The following is a 17,689-nucleotide window of genomic DNA, read 5'->3' on the forward strand; positions in this document are numbered from 1 at the left end:
GCTGATGGATCTGTTTGAGGGTTAGGGATTCAATGTGCCGGCAGTATACAGCGCTCCCTAGCTTTGTCTTTCTGCTGAGCTCTCCTCTGGTCTTTGCTCTTGTTCATGGTCTCACGTTCAGCCAGGGGTGTGTGGATAGCACTCCCCAGCGTATCCCAAGGGTGTGTGCAATCTTGCTCATGACCACAGTCACCCAGACCACTACAGTTACAGTTGTACATGAGCTTTTCAAAGTACAGCGTGCCTGTCTCATTCCCCAGAATTCCCTGATCAATTTTGAACTAATTTGCCAGTTTCCTGCTTTTCCCAGTCAAGATTGCAATCTGAGGTTACCTGCAGCATTGGCCTTTTCCATTCATTTTCCATTTGTATTGCTTTGGTTTCTAATACCCAGGGGCATGGAGTTTTTCTGCTCCACTCTGATTTCAAACAGCTCCTTCCTATAACAAACTCTGGTTTTCAACCACTACCTTGCCAACGTGGAGGTTGGTAGGGAGGGTTAAGGGAGAGTGTGGAATAGCCACAGGCTAAAACTTTACAGACTCTCACCATTCTTAACTGCATTTCAGTCATTTGTCTCGAATAAATGCTTCTCAATTTGTTGTTTGCCTCCAGACCTGTGTTTTATAATTTCATTGCTTTGTGAAGAGGGTCATTTGTGTGTGTGTTTCTCTCTCTGATATTATGTAATTTTTTTGTCAGAGTCACTATTCTCTATTTCCAGATTGATTGGCTGAGAAGGTCACAGAGAACCTCCCTGGCTGCCATTTTCAGTCAGCATTCATAATAAAATAATGCTGGGAAAACCTGAGATTCCCTTAATTAGGAGACATCCAACCATCAAGTTATTTATAATAAAGGCTTTATGTGTACAGATTGAGAGGCATCCTATTAACCTATAGGTGGTTGTTTTTTAAGTCCCAGCTCAGCTCCAAAAATTGTGTGTGGCATAGGCCATTCACTTTTTATCTCCAAATCTCATTTTCCTCATATAGAATAAGGGTATTTGCCCTGATCTTTTGAATTCCTCTTTCATTTCAGAAATTCTGTGGTCCTGTGAGAAAATAGCTAGGATATCAATTTCACAAGCAATATCTGGGGAGACTAAAATAAATGTGACTAATTACAGAACTGTCCCTAACCTAGGGAGGCAGAAAATTGAGTTGAATACTTATTGCTGTATGTGAATATTAACATTGCAATTAATGTTTAATTTGAGATATATGTTGTTATACATAACTAGCCTTAGATGTCAATCATGAAGAAGGCTGTACTTGCCAAGAATCTTTTTATTCAAGATATTTTAAAAGAAGTGGGAGACTGTGTGGAAAGGTCCTGGGATTATATGTTAGATGTAATGACATTGAACTGGCAGGAGCAAGGCTAATGTATCTTTTGGATGTCGAAACTCAGTGCTCCCCAGACTGAAGATTATGAGCCTTGAATATCATTAAGTTGAACAATTTTCCTTCAAAATTTTTCTTAAATGAATTTAATTTTCTTAATTAAAGGGACTAAGTAGACAATCATATGATGGCAAAGAGGTCAAATGCTTTCTCCATTTTAAGAAGCATAAACCTAGTCAAATTGAATGATTTATTATAAAGGAAATTAAATTCAATTACTCATTTGAGGAAACTGCAAAAGATTGTCTTTGATATCTGTAGGCACTCTTAAATACTGGCACTTGATACAGAGATTGCCCTAGCATTGGTCTCTGGACTGTGACACCGTGTGATACATGATCGTGATTTTTGTTAGATGCCCAAGACTGGAAAGACATCAAAGTTTCCTAAGTCAAACTCCAAGGTGGTTATGATGAGAAATAAACAATATTTACATGTATTTATATTCTCCATTAATTCTCCAAGCACTGCTTTCCATAATAAAGAGGAAACATGTTATGGTATAAAAATGTAACATAAGCATAAAATACACAAAAGATCAATATAAGTCAATGGATAAAGCAAACAGAAAACTTAACAAGCTTTTTCAGTAGATGCAATTATTATTTGGGTTCCTAACACATATTTAGTATTGGGCAAGTTTCTACATACCGTTGATAAGAAGTAAATAATGCAATGTTAAACTATTTATAATTTTGTTCAAGTCAATTTAGGATTGTTTAGTTTGTGTTTTCTATCCATTGATTTTAGTGTGTGTATTAATTATCTGAGGATTTGTTAAAATGCAATTCTAATTTAGTAGATCTGGGGTAGGTTCTCAGATTTAGCATTGCCAGCAAGCCTCCAGGTGATACTAATGCTGTTTGTTCCACAAACCAGACTTTGAGGAACAAAAGCTAAAGAACGTCAAAGACAAAATGTCTCAGGTGGTCACTGTTAGAATACACGAATTGATGATCATATTTGTGTGGAAATTTTCTCTCCTCCACCATATTCTTAATGAATGATTGTTTTAGTGAGACAAGAAAGGAAACAATTAGCAATAAATTAACCTTCCATATACTTTAATTTTGTATTGCTCAATGTTAGTATGTGGCCTTTCCATCTGAAAATGCATTTTACTTACTTATTGTATTATATATGTATTTTTTATTTTCCGAATAACTAACCTACTGTTTTATAAATAAGCATTCTTTGAAAAGGTTGAATACCAGCCAAATGCAGAGGCGTTCCCTTTGCCAAAACAGGCGTGAGGAATCTAACTTAGATCTAGAAATGTTGGAAGGGAAATTAAGTAAACCAAGGTCAAAGTTATTTTTGTGCCAAAAATAAATCAATCTAGTCATTAAGAATAAATCATTAAGAAAATTTAAAAATAGAGCATTTTTCTGATTTGAAATTAACAAGCTTTAAAGATATTGGCCACATATCCGCTTTAATGTTTGTCACATTAGTTTCTTATATTAAGATTGGCGTTTCTGTTGAGCACTACTTTGTCTTTGCTAGGACTGCTTTTTGTCTTCTACTCTTGAGAACATTTTAATAATCATCTGAATCCAGTCAGTATTGGCTTTCACCTTTAACTCTCACCTCTTCTCTTCCCTGCTTTCTGGCTTGGGCACTTGCCTACGGTATTCCAAATCCTATATATCACCAGGCCATCCATGAACACACTCTCCTCTTAGATTTCATCTTGGTATGAAATATTAGGATAGCAGAGACACTGAAGAAAAGAAAAAAGTCAAATGAAAATCAAAACTTCATTAGAGTTAGTTTGTCTCTGGGGATTGATAATCACTTCAAAATTTGTAATCATTGCAAATCACTAAAGATGTTACTCTTAAACAAGTTGATTATAAACAATAGGAAGTCATGGGGCAGCTTCCCTAATGAATGAGTTCACCTCCCAGCCAACCGCAAGTCAGAGGAGCTGTGGGCACGGCATCACTTTCCTGACTGATTAAAAGGCTGACTTTATACTTAATCCCCCCTGAAAGATTTCAGTAAGAGAAGCAGGTGGAGGGCTTCAGAATGCAAAATATCACAGTATGGAGTTGAGTAATGGGTACTGAGAGAAACAGATCGTCTTTGGGAAAAAGGTAGAGGACAATTGTTTGAAAATAAATAGTTTTACAACATTCAATACTGACATTACTTATGTTTTCAATGGCATCCCACTAATTCAGATGCATGCAATAAAAATGTTTGCCCTCCAATATGCAAGATGAAGGACACATGAGGAAAATGTTAAGCCAGAGGATAAGACACTCAGGTCAGAAGGGAAGAAAACCTTATATTGGGATGGAAATTTGTTCCCTCAGGCAAAGGAACATTTTTCATTGTTTATACAGATCTAACAAGGCATTGAAATGCATGGTTATGTGAAGACTTTGCTTGGTTTAATAAAGTTGAAACACATACTAATAAAGGGGCATATACAGAGAGAAATTATTCTGTGAATCATCAAAAAACATAATGCTATTATATTTTTTAAATGGAAACAGGAGAGCAAGAATTGAGATTGGAGTGAGCAATTTGTGTTACTGTTTATGCAATAAATGACAAGGGTTATAAGAAAAAAAATGTAACTGATATTTCAGGCAAAAGCAATGTGCTTTCTTCCTCTAAGCCAAAAGTCCACATGGAGGTTAGGCCAATCTGACAGAATTAGGTGGTCAACAACTGGCTTGACTCAAATGTCTGCAGGGTCATTCAGGTAACATTAACCAGTAAAGTGCCCCAATTATGTGAAGGCTTTGTTCACATATGAAAATATCTGCATGGATGTTATTCACTTCTATACTACTCATTGTCTTTTGGGAGTAGGCAGAATTCTGATTTGGTCCACAATATTCCCACCTTTGCACATGTCCTGTATAATCTCCTCCACTTGAGTGTGGGCAGAGCTGTGAATATGATGGATTTCATATACGTTATTAGACTACATTTTATGTCAAAGTGAAGAGATTTCGCAGGTGTAATTTTGGTCCCAATTCGATTGACTTTAAATTATTCAAAACTGAGATTATCTAGGTGGGCCATTCCTAATCAGTTGAGCCCTTTGACAAGACTAGCCTCTTCTTAAACTCAGAGACATTTGAAACATGAAAGAAATTCTCCTGCTGGCTTTGAAAAAAACAAATAAGTTGTGAGAGGGTCTATAGAAGAAGTCATGTGGCAAGGACCTGTGAGCAGTATCTTGGAGCTGAGAGTGGCCCCCAGCCAACACAAACAAGCAAAATGGAACTTCTGTCCTACAACTGCAAACGATCAAATTCTGCCAGCAAACTAAATGAGCATCATGAGAACACTGAGCCTCAGATGAGATCCTATCCCAGCCAACATATTGATTCAGCCCTGTGAGTCCCTGAGCAAGAATCCAGCTAACACAAGCCAGACTCCTGACCTCCAGAACCTATGAGATAACAAATGGGTGCTTTTTTAAGCTTCAAAATAGTACCATCATTTTGGAAGACAGTTTAGCAGTGTCTTAAAAGCCAGATGTAGTCTTATCATACAATCTGGCAACTGTGCTCCTTCATGTTTACCTAATTATTTGGAAATTTGTGTCCCCGCAAAAGCTTATATACAAATGTTCATAGCATATTTATCCATAATTGCTAAAAAGTTGAAGCAACCAGTAAGTTCTTCCATGGGCGAATGAATAAACAAACTGTGGTGCATCCGTATGTGATGGACCATCATTCAACAATAAGAAGAAACAAGCTATCAAGCCATGAAAAGATATGAAGGAAATTTAAGTGCATATTCCTTAATGAAAGAAGCCAACCTGAAAAGTCTAAATAATGTATGAATCCAAATACATGCAATTTGGGGAAAAAATAACAGTCTAGATACAGTAAAAAGATCCGTGGTTGTCAGGGGAGGGGAGGAAAGTTGAAGAGGTGAAGCGTGAGGGATTCTTAGGATTGTGAAACTATTCTGTGCTACTGTAATGACAGGGACATGACATTGTGCATTTGTTAAAACTCAGAAGCATAGACCTGAAGAATACAAAGAAAGAACCTTAACTTAACCTCTAGATGTTAGGTAATAATATTATCTAAATATTGATTCATCTGTTGTAATAAATGTCCCACACCAATGCAAGATGTTAATAATAGGGGAAATTTTGTACCTAAGGAGGGGTTTTTGAGAACTGTAATTTCTGTACTACGTGCTCATTTTTTTTCTGTAAACCTAAAACTGTTCTAAAAACAAAGTCTATTCATTTTAAATGAAAAGTAGCATCCAAATATAACTGAATTTTGTCATGGTGAGTATGTGGCAAACTTTCTCTAAAGAGGGTTTCTGCTACTCATCTTTGGGATTTTTGCCATACAGGAAAATGAGACCAATATCTCAAGATATTCTTATTTCTCAGGAAAAGCAAGAAACAATGGATTTCTAAGTACAAGATTCTGATTTTGAAAAGTTGGAAATAAATTCAATTAAAAGTTTTAAAAGCATTATTTTGGAGCTAGATTCAGATCCAAACCAAATAACTTCTACCTTTGATTATAGAATATTCACTGGTTTGTAAAATGGCAGAAAAATTAACAAATGACTGTGGCAGATTTCATTTTGTTTGGTGCTTTCTGTAAGTGAAAATTCAGTACTAAAATAAATCAACATATTGTGTGTCAGTGTCTTGTCTTACACAAGCCAATTCTCTGTAAAGTGGCCACCTTTGAAACAGTGATCCAAGAATGCTGTCTGGGTATTTTTGCGGGGAGAGGCAGGGGGGAGGGATTGTTCAAAAAATCTAATTTAGTGGTAATGAGCCTCTTCCCTAAGTGTAAGAAGTGCTCTTCCTCTCACAAGTGGCAGATTATATAATTAAAAAGGATATGTCATAGCTGTGTTAGCCAAATGATGGATATAGTACAGACTACAGAGATATTTCCTGAATGTGCTGTGGCATTTAAATCCCTCATTGTGCACCATGGCATCTGTTAAGCAGTAGTACTATAGTGTGGCCTTACTCTGCTATTGTATTTTTCTGGCTACAGAACTAATAAAAGAGAAGTCCAGTTTGACTTAATGAAGAATCCAAATTTCAGACTATTTTCAAGTAAATGAAATTTTACTTCCACGTACAAAGAGGAATTGCAAGCAGTAAACAAAGCAGCGCATAAGTGAGATTCTTAGCCCATTAGCTGTGGTGGACAGCTGAGCATGAACCATAGGAAGCCATGCACTGACATTTGTCAGTTATAACAGATGATTCTTAAATTTTAAAAATATATGGTACTTGTTTGTACCTTAAATATGTACTTATGTAAATACAAGTAATTCTAAATTAATAAACCCCTTAACAACAATCTTAAAAATGCTTATAATTTGATATCTAAAAAAATGTTTACTGAACACTTACTGTGGAAAATAATTGGGTGAGATTTTTTGGTAATGTGACAATAAGATTTGGTACCTTTTCTTAAGGAACTTACATTTTACAAAAGGGACAGGTATGTGTGCACAGTTATGTCAGGACAGAAGATGAGAAGGAAACGTGCTTTGGGGACCCCAAAGGTGGAGGGACTCGTTCTAAAGGGAGATGTGGAAGAAGGCTTTCTCAGGAAGAGTTAGCATTTGAGATTCAGTAAAAATGGGTGGGCACGTGGGAAGTAAACACATGTAACACATGAGACGGGGAGTAAACACAAATAATGATACAGAGTTTGGAAAATACAGGCAAAGTTTGTGTCCTAGACAGATAATGTGTCTGGTGAAGGCAAGAAGATGCAGTCAGAGAGGACACTGGAATTTATGTTGTTTCAAGGTAGCCCTCTGTTATAAAATAAAGTCCAATTCTTTAGCGTAAAATTATAGTGTCATTCCTGATACCTACCAGATCTTGGGCATTTAGTGTAAAAAATATATCGAGGTCTCAGTTTCAGGGATATAAGTGAACTACAGGTTACATGTTCTTATATGACCTTTATATGTCTTATCTTCCCAATTACATTATTATTTTTCTCTGTCCCTTTACAGAGGTTATCTCAAGCTTTCATTCCTTGCCATTCATTTGATTTTTCATCATGTCTAATTTGTTCTTTGTTTTTTCCAGTGTATTTAATAGCTTATTGTGTGTTCAATACATTTCTTTAGTCTGCCTTTTAAAAAAAAATCTCATTTTTTTATAAATAAATTTTTGTACACAGGGAGCTCTTTTGCAGAATTTGTTTCTCTTCCTTTGGTTATGTCTTTGTCAGACTAGGTTTGAAGAGTTGCCAGCTCATTTATTTTTCCTCTTGTTTTTAATGTGGGCTGCTGAGTTCAGGTTCACTGTATGTTCTGACGTAGTTTGGACAATGGTTTTTGACTCCTTATCTAGCTAATCGGGCTAGAACAAGAAGTACATTTCAGCTTTTCCAAGTTTGTGAGAAAATACCACTCTTTTTTTATTAGATTGTTGCTGATGAAATTCCATGGTTTTTAAAATATTTTAACTTTTTTTCTCTACTTCATTGTGAATTGAAGAAAGAACTGTCTGTGAGTGAGTCAGCTTTTTTTTTTTTTTTATCTTTATCCAGAATCTACAAGGCCATAGAATTAAAGGGCAGTTATCAGGATAATATTTTCCAAGACAAGACCTCAAGAGAAGAGAGAACAAGAAGATACATCTTATATGTGAAGGTAAGTTAACTAAACTTAAGGGGGAGAAACAAATCCAAGGTCTTTTTAAAGAACTTGGTATGGAGAATTTATGCAATTTATCTGGATGTATTCTGTAGACTTTAAAAAACGATGGTAAATGACCGACTAAGTGGTCACTGTGATGATGAATCTTGATGGATTATATTTCTGCCTATGAACTGACAAGCATACATAAATAAGAAAGAAATGTTTGTTTGATAAACTACATGTGGAATATTCAAACACATTTTACGCATGAAAGTATATATACGCTAATAATACATAATAAACTATATGAGCATTATCTTGAGGATATGGCCTTAATTATTAAAAGAAATGACATTCATGAACTATGTAAATTGATATCCAATTAACTTACTGCAGCTATATTATTAAATGCCAATTAACTGTATTAACATTCTTTACAATTTCATATATTAATACAAATTTAACTGTACTTTTATTGCCATTGTAATTTTGAGTTAATTGCATAGCTAGACAGTTTGTCTTTTGCATAATTATTAAGCCTCACCCTCTGTTCTTCAAAAAAAAAACTGATGGCTTTATAAACTCTGAAGATAAGTCTTCAAAGTATCACTAATTTCCTGGCATTGTACAAATCTTTGTTTTAAAGCAAAATGAAGATTTCACATGGTTTATAGCAGCTGGATAGTGATTTGAATTCTTTGTTTGAAATAAAATGTGAAGGGACTACATAATACGCCAGAAAGATATTGTTAGGTCTTTTAAAATTCTTTTCTTTTCTATTATGATTTTTGTTAATGTCTGTCTAATTATGGAAAGATTTTCTGACAACGGAGGTTTTTTAATAGAATAAGAAGTAGCCTAATAGAACACAAATATTTTAGATCCTTTTGGTGAGATGTGTTTTATGTTTTACTTTACTGAGATATGTCTTCCTTTGCTTCAACAGTCCCCTGAATATCTAGCATGGTAACAGGCATTTACCAAATTTGAAGTAGTTGAAAAGCTCATGTGCTTTGTAGTCAGATAATTTGGAGTTCAGTATCTCTCCTAGTTTCTATTTCTTTGGTTGTAGAAGTTGATGACATTTATGGCATTTAGCCTATTTGCTCATTAGTAAAATGTGGATAGTAACTACTTCTGCGTACATACATAGAGCCACAATAATGTGTACGTACATGGAAACACAATACTATGAGTGAGTTGCATGGAAGTCCATACTCAGTAAAAACTAGCTTTTATTCCTATCGTATCTATATTTTTTATTTTTGAACCAATTTCATTGATTTGTATATAACCTACTGCCAAATAATTGTATGTATGATTTATGAACAGGATGGATTTCAGGGCTTCTATTAGTTTTGAAACAGAGAAGTAAAGAATTCATTCATATGAAAGACAATTTGGTTATTCAAATCTGGCTCTATACAAGACTATTGTCTTGTTCCATTTGCCTTATTAAAATAAAATTTAAATGTTTAATGGTCAACTCTATATTTACACAAAGAGGACTTCTTTCAAGAGTCAATGTGTTGCTGAATCTAAATATGAATTGTTGAGAGCAGGGATGCCAGAAAATCAATCCTGATTCCGTGCTGACGTGACCGTCTTGTGGAGGCGTGCAGATAGTTCGGCTATGGTACCCTTTGCTTTTCTTCTTTAGTTTCACGCAGTTCAGTGTTCTTAGCCGATGTGGCCTGTTCATCACTGCATTGTTGTGTGATATTCAGATGTAAGTTTCAAGTGGAAAGGAATAACTTTTTCTGTGGACTTTCCCATGAACTCTGCCCAGCGCCCATTCCCTCATCTTCTTGGCCCTCACATTTCCTGCGTGTGGAAAGGCTGATAAGTGGAAGCCTCACTCCCTCCATTTCTTCTTCTTTTCTTGCCTAAACAGTGATCACATCCCTGCTTAGAATTGCCACTTGTTTCTTTGTTCATCTGTGCCTGTTTAAGTCTTCTATAAAAGCTCCAGTAAAATCACCTATAAAGCCATCAGGTGTCAGGTACAATAATAAATGTCTGTGGAAACAAAATCACCCTAATGAAATGGAAGGAAACCTAAAATCTTTGTCCATGTGCTTCCAATTAAAAGTGTTTCCCCTAGCTTGCCATTATTTATAGCACTGTTAATGATGGAGTGCACACTGAAATAAATGTCTTTCTTGTTGGTGATTATTCATGAGGCCCATGTGCATATGCGTACCTCAAACAGAACATTCTATATGGTGCTTTGAGGCTGAAGGTCACTGGGAACTGATGTACAGGGCTGAGAAAGGATTTTGCCTGTAGCTTCACAACAGTTCAGTTGAGCTCTCAGTCTGATAAGGATGAACAGTTGTGACCACTAGAGGGAAGTTATGGAAATCAGTTGAACCATTCGGGTGTGGCTCTGGAATATCAAAATCGCAGTTTCTACAGATGGTGACCCTTTCATCAACTAAGCAATGAAAATAAAGCTGCTGCCACTTGTCGGAAAACCGGCATTTGAATGAAAAGTTCCCTTAGCAGCCTTAGCCCACGCGGCAGGCACAAGCTTGAGCAGAAAGCGGCTCTGTTTTCTTCTCTTGGATGTGCTAGCCTACTGTCATTGTTTTATTTCTCCCCAGAGTTCTTCATTTGGACAGGAATCTTAAGGATCTCTCCCTTTTTTCAAAGCTGCAAAAGACACCCATGAAAGGAGAAGGATATGATTCTTCCCGATGGTAGCTTTCATCCATTGACTCCCTTCAGGCATTTTACATATTCATAGTTCACAAAACAGCACTGCACTGGAGGCATTTTTTACAGTGATTTTATATGTGAGCAAACTATACCTGAGAGACTAATCACTGAGTAAGCTATTATCCAAACAGACCCATTTATCCCTTGAGCTCATATTCCTTGAGCTACAGCATTCTGCTCATGAGTTGAGTAACCTATGAGTTCATCTTTTCCACATCATCACAGATCTCATTCCTACTAACGTATATCCCAAATCCCCACAATTTTCTTACATAATTAGTTTAATACCTTCTTCTGGAAGAGTCTGTAGAAGTTTAGTCACTCAAAAGCATCTCCTCCTGTGTTGTCAGGAGTATTTTGTTGTTGTTTTTACAGTCTGTGTGTCCTCTAATTATCTGGTTTTGAAGGATTCTGCCTGGTAACTTAATTCTACTGGATTTGATGTGGAATGCTGTGGTGATTTAACCTAATCCTCTCTGACAGTGTGTGCAGGATATGGAGTGATGAGGTAAACAGTCACTCTCTCAAGTGCTTTGTTCTTCTATTCCTGTATTTAAAAATGTTTCTTGAGCTGAAACTTCCATGCATTCTGCACACGTTTTTTTACACATTTTCTTTTGCATTTTCTCCCATGGAGAGCACAGACGTATGTGAATAACCAGCCTTCTAAACTCTTGATATATTGAGAAACAATTATAATAATGGTGATTGTACCAGCAAGAAGTTTTAATTTAGGTAACTATTCTATTAAGTCAATCTCTTTTATTTCGTTCAAACATCCCTGAAAACATTGTTTAAATATCTCTCTTTTTTAAAATCAATGCTGTTCCCTTGTGGTTTCTAAAAGTTGCTCAATTTATGCTTCAGGATCTATTCAAATTTTCAACATTGCCGCTCTCTCTTTTTTTTTTTTTTAGAGCTCTAAAATATTTTTTTTCCACTCTCTTATTTCTTATTATTTTTGAAGTTTTATGTAGTATTTCAAGTTGTAAAGTCCTTGAATATTTTTTAAAATTTTATTAAATAGTATTTAGTGGCATGTTTCAAATTTCCCAATAATTCTAAGTGTATCTATACTAATAAGAGGCCAGCATCTAGGGTTTCTTACACTGCAGGAACCACATATAGTTCCTGAGTATCTTGCCACATCAGTAACAAATTCTTTACTTTTCTTCTATCAAAACTGTTATCTACTGCAAGAAACACTGCCCATCTTATGGGGTGGCTTAAAGGAATTTGCTTTGTTTAGTATAAGGCCACCTCTTTTCTTTTCTAAAAGTTATTTCCTGGCCCCATGGAAGGATCCAATCATATCTGTCCTTTGTTTGCTATTATGGCACCTTTCTGGATTCCAGTCTTCCCACCTTTATAGACGTACAATACAGAGACAGGAAACTAAGTCCAGGAGACAAGTTTGTCAACAGAGTGAAGGTGACTGGTAAAATCTCCTCACCCATGTTTCCTATCAGAGTCTTAGGGGGGTTGTGAACTAAAATAGGCCAAAATGATCTCTTATGCAGATATTTAGGTATGTTATGGATAGTCACTTAACATTTAAAAGTGAAAATAATAAATTTCTCAGAAGAGAGTGTTAGAGAATATTGTCATGATTTGGCATGGTCAGATATTTCTTAAATTTCTTAAAGAGAACTATTCAAAAAAATTAAATGTTTCCTAAATTTGATGTCATTAGAATTCAGAATTCCATTTCATCAAAAGATACCATGAAGAGAAAGAAAATGAAAAGTAGGAAGGTTGCAATATATACATCAGACAAAGGACTTGCATTTAAAATAAATAAAAAATCCTAGCAAAGCAAGAAGAAAAGGACAAATACTAAATACTTTAGAGAAAAAAAAATAACAAAAAAGTCAGTTCACAAAATAATTTGTTCAGATGATCAATAAATATACTTAAAATCTGACAAAATCATTCTTTATTAGGGAAGCGCAAATTAAAATCTTAATGAGATCAATGATACATCACTTAGGCTCATCATAATAGCTGAAATAAAAAATTAAATATCTGACAATGCCAAGTGCTAACTAGTATGTTGAACAAATGCAAATTATATTACTAATGGTAATATTAATTGTTAAAAACAGCTCACAAAGTTTGTTTGCTGCACCTATTACAATAACACACGTATACTAATATTCTATACCCCATCACACACACAGAGATGCTGGATTATAGTGTGTGTGTATGTGTATGTGTGAATCAAAAGACATGTCCATGTTTGTGCATCAAAGGAAATGAACAAGAGCGTGTCTAGTAGCATTGTTCCCAGCAGTTTTTAAACTGAGTTAAAAGCTTCCAATGTTTATCACCAATAGATTGGATGAACTATAGTCATACAATAGAATACTGTACATTAATGAAAACAACAAAGTGCTATTACTTGCAAAGACAGAGATGCATCACACAAACATGATTATTAAAGAAGCTACTTACAAAAGGGTACATACTGATGATATTGATATATATTGCCATAAAACAAAAAAATTAATCTGCAGTGGTGAAAGTCCCAGTAGTGGTTACATTCCTGCGGATGGGTAATGACCACGAGAGGGAACGAGGTGGTCTGCTGGGCTGCCAGTAATGTTCTACCTCTTAATCTGGGTGGAAGTTACGTGAGTTCATCTGCATGTGTACATTTTGTGAAAATTAATCAAGCTGTACAAGAGATATTTGTGTACTTTATGTGTTAAACTTTCATAAAGTGAACAAATACCAAAAACTGGACACATAAAGACCTTATACCTAACAAGGAGGATAGGAAATTACCCAAGGAAAGGACTTCTTTTTTAGTTTTATAATTGCTTTCTAGACATAGCCAGATAAATAAGACCAAAGAAAGGCTTCTATTCACAACTTGTAAATCTCATTTTAAGAAAAACAAACATATTCATGTGACTTATTTTGCTATGCACTTACTTATTGATTATTACCAAGTTTCCTTATCAGTAAATTTGTCTAATATCTTGTATAGAATTATTTGGGAGATTTAATAAAATAATACAATGAAAGTTCCTGTCACAGTGCATGGCAACTTAACACTTGCATATGATAGATATTCTTGTTATAGGCACTCAGCTGATTTTGCCCAATACATGTTTTAAAGTTATATTTTTAAATTTTAAAAAAATTATATAATTTTCTTGACCTTTCCCATATTTATTACAAATTTCCATTTAAATATATGAGGAGAAATCATTAGAAAATTACTTTTTGTTCTGTAAAGCATAATCAAAATTAATTAAAATATCATAAACTTTTTTTTGGTAGAACACACACATACTTCTTATCAGCAAAACAGCTATATTTTAAAATTAGTTCCTCTAGAACTGTAAATGTCCTTGGATCAACCAACTGCTTAGAATAACCCAGCAATTATAGTACTGTTACCTATTTGGAACATTTTTTTTTAATGTCATGAAAACCAGTTATACTCTATGAGCCTATTTTGTTTATATTAGTGCCCACATTTAAGAGAAAACTGAAACAATGATTCTTATGTAGTAATATAATTCATCTGTAGTGCCTGGATGTTTTGAGAATCATTTGTGTTTTGTCAAATGGTATGGTCTTTGGACTTCAAATTTGTATCCTTTCTTAGAAGATGGATTTTTAGGATTGCAAGCACGGTAAAAATTATAATATAATGGTTATTCCTTGTGTCACAGAGGAAAAACTTGAGGTCCAGAGATTCTAAGAGCTTGCTTTGGGTCACTCAGTGTGGGACAGAGACAACTAGAACCTAGGTGTCCTGACTTTTGGTTCCTTTCGTTACTTCGTGCCGTCGTGTAACCACCCTGAGATTGCAATAACAAGACAAATATTCAAACAGTAAAATGGAAGGGATCTGTCAATAGGCTGCCTTCTTTGAAATAAACTATCAACTCACAGAGTTCGTTTTTAGCAAGCTGTGATCACAACACACATTTGCAGACTGAAATTATTATATTCCTTCCACTCTTGCTTTAGATCATGAATTAGCCTACAGCAATGTAAGTATTAGTTTTGTTAACCAGGGACGTAGCCCTATCATCTCCTCTTACGAGGGCCTCTGATTGTCACAAGGTTTTGCTGGTGACAGTTAGGATGACGATTTTCTTTCTGGGTGAAACTCAAAGGCACTGAAAGAGACTGTTTCATACAATTTCCCGAGCTTTGTGTTTGTGTTATTTCTCTGCTAGAGGAGGTAGAATGAATCTTCAAAATAAATACATTATGCAGTGGGCAATGAAGGGGTAAAGCCACTTTCTTCTGTAATCACAGTTCTTTCTGAAGTCATATAGTCCCTATAAATGAGATAATAAAGTAACTCCACATTGGTTCCTTCAGTTCCCTGGAGTTTAAAGTGTATTAATGGCTATTGGATTCAGAATAAATAAACTGGATAGAAAAATCATTATGCGAGTTCTATTTTCCAAATATCAATTTGGTTTCTAAGCACTCCAATAACTTACCCTTAATTTTCAGCTTGAAGCTTCTCAGAAAAAAAATAGTTGAAATTTGGGGCATCATTTATTTTCCCCCTCTTGCAATAATGGGATGTGAATTCAGTGGCTGAGTTTATTGAATTTGGCATTAGAAGTTGATTCATCTCTTAAAAAAACACATATTTTACACATCGAATTTCATCCTTTGGGGAATAGCAAACAATAAAAAATGCATTGGAAAAACTAGTTGGAATAACTGAATGAATAGACCCTTTCTTTCTTCTCTTTATTGAATTTAGTAGTATCGTGTGGACCCCAGTTCTCCCTACTAGGATTTAACATTGAGAATTACTGAGCAGAGCTGTTAAACAAAATTATACCTTTTCTGGGATAAATATTTAAATTTCCTTGTTTGCAGTTTGCATACCCTGGGACCTTTATATTTCGCAGTGACACAAATTGGAAAGGTCAGAAATGTCAGGTCACAGTAACAGGATATCCAGTGCATTGTGTGTGATCTACATGCATGCAAGTACGTGGGTCTTTGGTGTGATCTGCTGCCCAAAACTCATTTTTATCACTACGTCTCCTTTCCATAGAAGTGGGAGCAATTAATTGGCAATAATGACAAAAATATAAACTGCAGCACACAACAATAACAGACCAATAATTCATACTCACAGTGCAGGGTCTTGTGAAGTGGTCAAAGTAGTCATGGAAGTGTAAGTTTCTAAATCCAACAAGCAGTCATTGGACTCCTACTGTACTCCTACCACTGGTGCAGCTTTCTCTTGTAGTTTATTTTCTTCCCCCAAATCTCCTCTTTTTCCACTTGGCAAATCATGAAAAATTCACTCTTTTGACTGTCTTCTGCATTTTTTCTTTAAACTTCAGTTTATTTCAGTGGAAAAAAAAATTCTGGAAGAGAAGCTGCAGAATGTATATACACTTAAAGCATTTTTACTTTCTAATTGACAAACGTGGTGACTGTTTCCTTCCCTCCTTCTTCGTCCCCACCTCTCTGCCTGCCTTCCTCCCCTTTCCTCCCTTCCCTTCCTCTCTGAATTTTGTAATTGCCTAACTGTTGAAAAGCTAGAAGAACTACTGAGTACCCATAACCTCCTGAAGGCAATAACTTACAATATTTTGATATTGTTACTTCCTCAATTTTCTGTATATTTTGAAATGCTTGTTGAGTCTAGAAATATAAAGGTATATAATAGTTAAGATCATAACTTATATAAATTCAGTGACATTTTCTTTTAGTAAATGTGGTTTTAGATTATATATAAATGATTTCTAGCAGCTGAATTATTTTGTCAATTCCAAAAAATGGGAATATGGATTTACTAATGTTCCAAGTGACTCCTTAGATATTTTCCCTCGTTTTGAATCTAAGATGAGCTTTATAAACCCATGTTAGTTATACAAATACATACATTAATGCTGCATATTGTTCCATAAATGTTGATTTGACTCACTTGATAATTTTGAGCTGCTAACTAAATTAAAAATGAATTTTACAGTAATTCAGGTGGAGTATCTATTTCTCCTACTGCTACCGTATCTTTTGAGGCCAGTTTCTAAGTGCTTTCTCACTCCATCTTCTATACAAGTCCCCGCTCTGTTTTCTGAAACACAGATCTGACATAAGCCTTCTGTAGATGCCTCAAGTTCTTTTCAAATTGGGGCATACAAACATTGTGTTGTCTAATAAGGGTTGTTTTCACAGTTTTAAGTTTTCTCTGGCGGCTGTTTCTTGCCGTTTGGATACTTCTTAAAGAAAAAGGAAAATTACCTTTAACTTCCAGTCATATAAGACTACTCAAGATTTCCTAACCTTGCCACGTATTTTCACATCACCGTATTTTTCTCGAATTCAGACTGATAACAAGAACAAAAACCTGTGCTCTTCTCTAACTTTCTGTTCCCTACCCACATACAAGTACACACTGACATACAAACTTATTTTCATATTTCCTATGGAATGTACTCAGCCATTCGTCAGAGCCCAGACTCTGTATGACTTCATCAAAGATGGCTGTCTTGCCCAAATGCCCAGACAGTAGGAGTAGCTCTCATCTTTGGGCATATGGTATTATCTGACATTCATGACTACAGGTTTTGCGACCACCTAATTTATATGCTTTGGGAGGGCAAGAACTGTGCCTTACTTATTATTATGTATCAGGCATTTCAATAGGACTTGGAGCTTTTATTAAATGAGTGAGTAAATTATTGTGATCAATGTTCATATTTAAGACACAGAACAAAAGCCTTTTACCTCTATATGAGGCAAGAGAATTTCTCTAGATGGATGAAATAATGAAAAACATCAAACTAGACTAAGCTGAAAGAAAATAAAGGACAATTATTTGATTAATTTGAAAACAATTTAGTTTACTCATTGAAATCTGTAAGTGAGCAATAAACAGTGACTTTCTTGTATAAGGGGAAGGATCAGGGCAGTGGCGAATGTGCTGGTTACTA

The 17,689-nt window shown here is 35.2% G+C and overlaps 1 long non-coding RNA gene across 1 annotated transcript in view; it reads left to right on the top strand.

Annotated features, from left to right (window-relative positions):
* The first annotated feature begins 7,999 nt into the window (after nt 1-7,999).
* Nucleotides 8,000-17,689, top strand: part of LOC135321413 (uncharacterized) — a 159,973-nt gene continuing 150,283 nt past the window's right edge. The window contains exon 1 of the long non-coding RNA XR_010381159.1: nt 8,000-8,045. This is a non-coding gene — a long non-coding RNA (uncharacterized LOC135321413). The remainder of the gene's footprint in view (nt 8,046-17,689) is intronic.

Source organism: Camelus dromedarius, chromosome 5, assembly GCF_036321535.1.
Source record: "Camelus dromedarius isolate mCamDro1 chromosome 5, mCamDro1.pat, whole genome shotgun sequence".
Lineage (NCBI taxonomy): Eukaryota > Metazoa > Chordata > Mammalia > Artiodactyla > Camelidae > Camelus > Camelus dromedarius.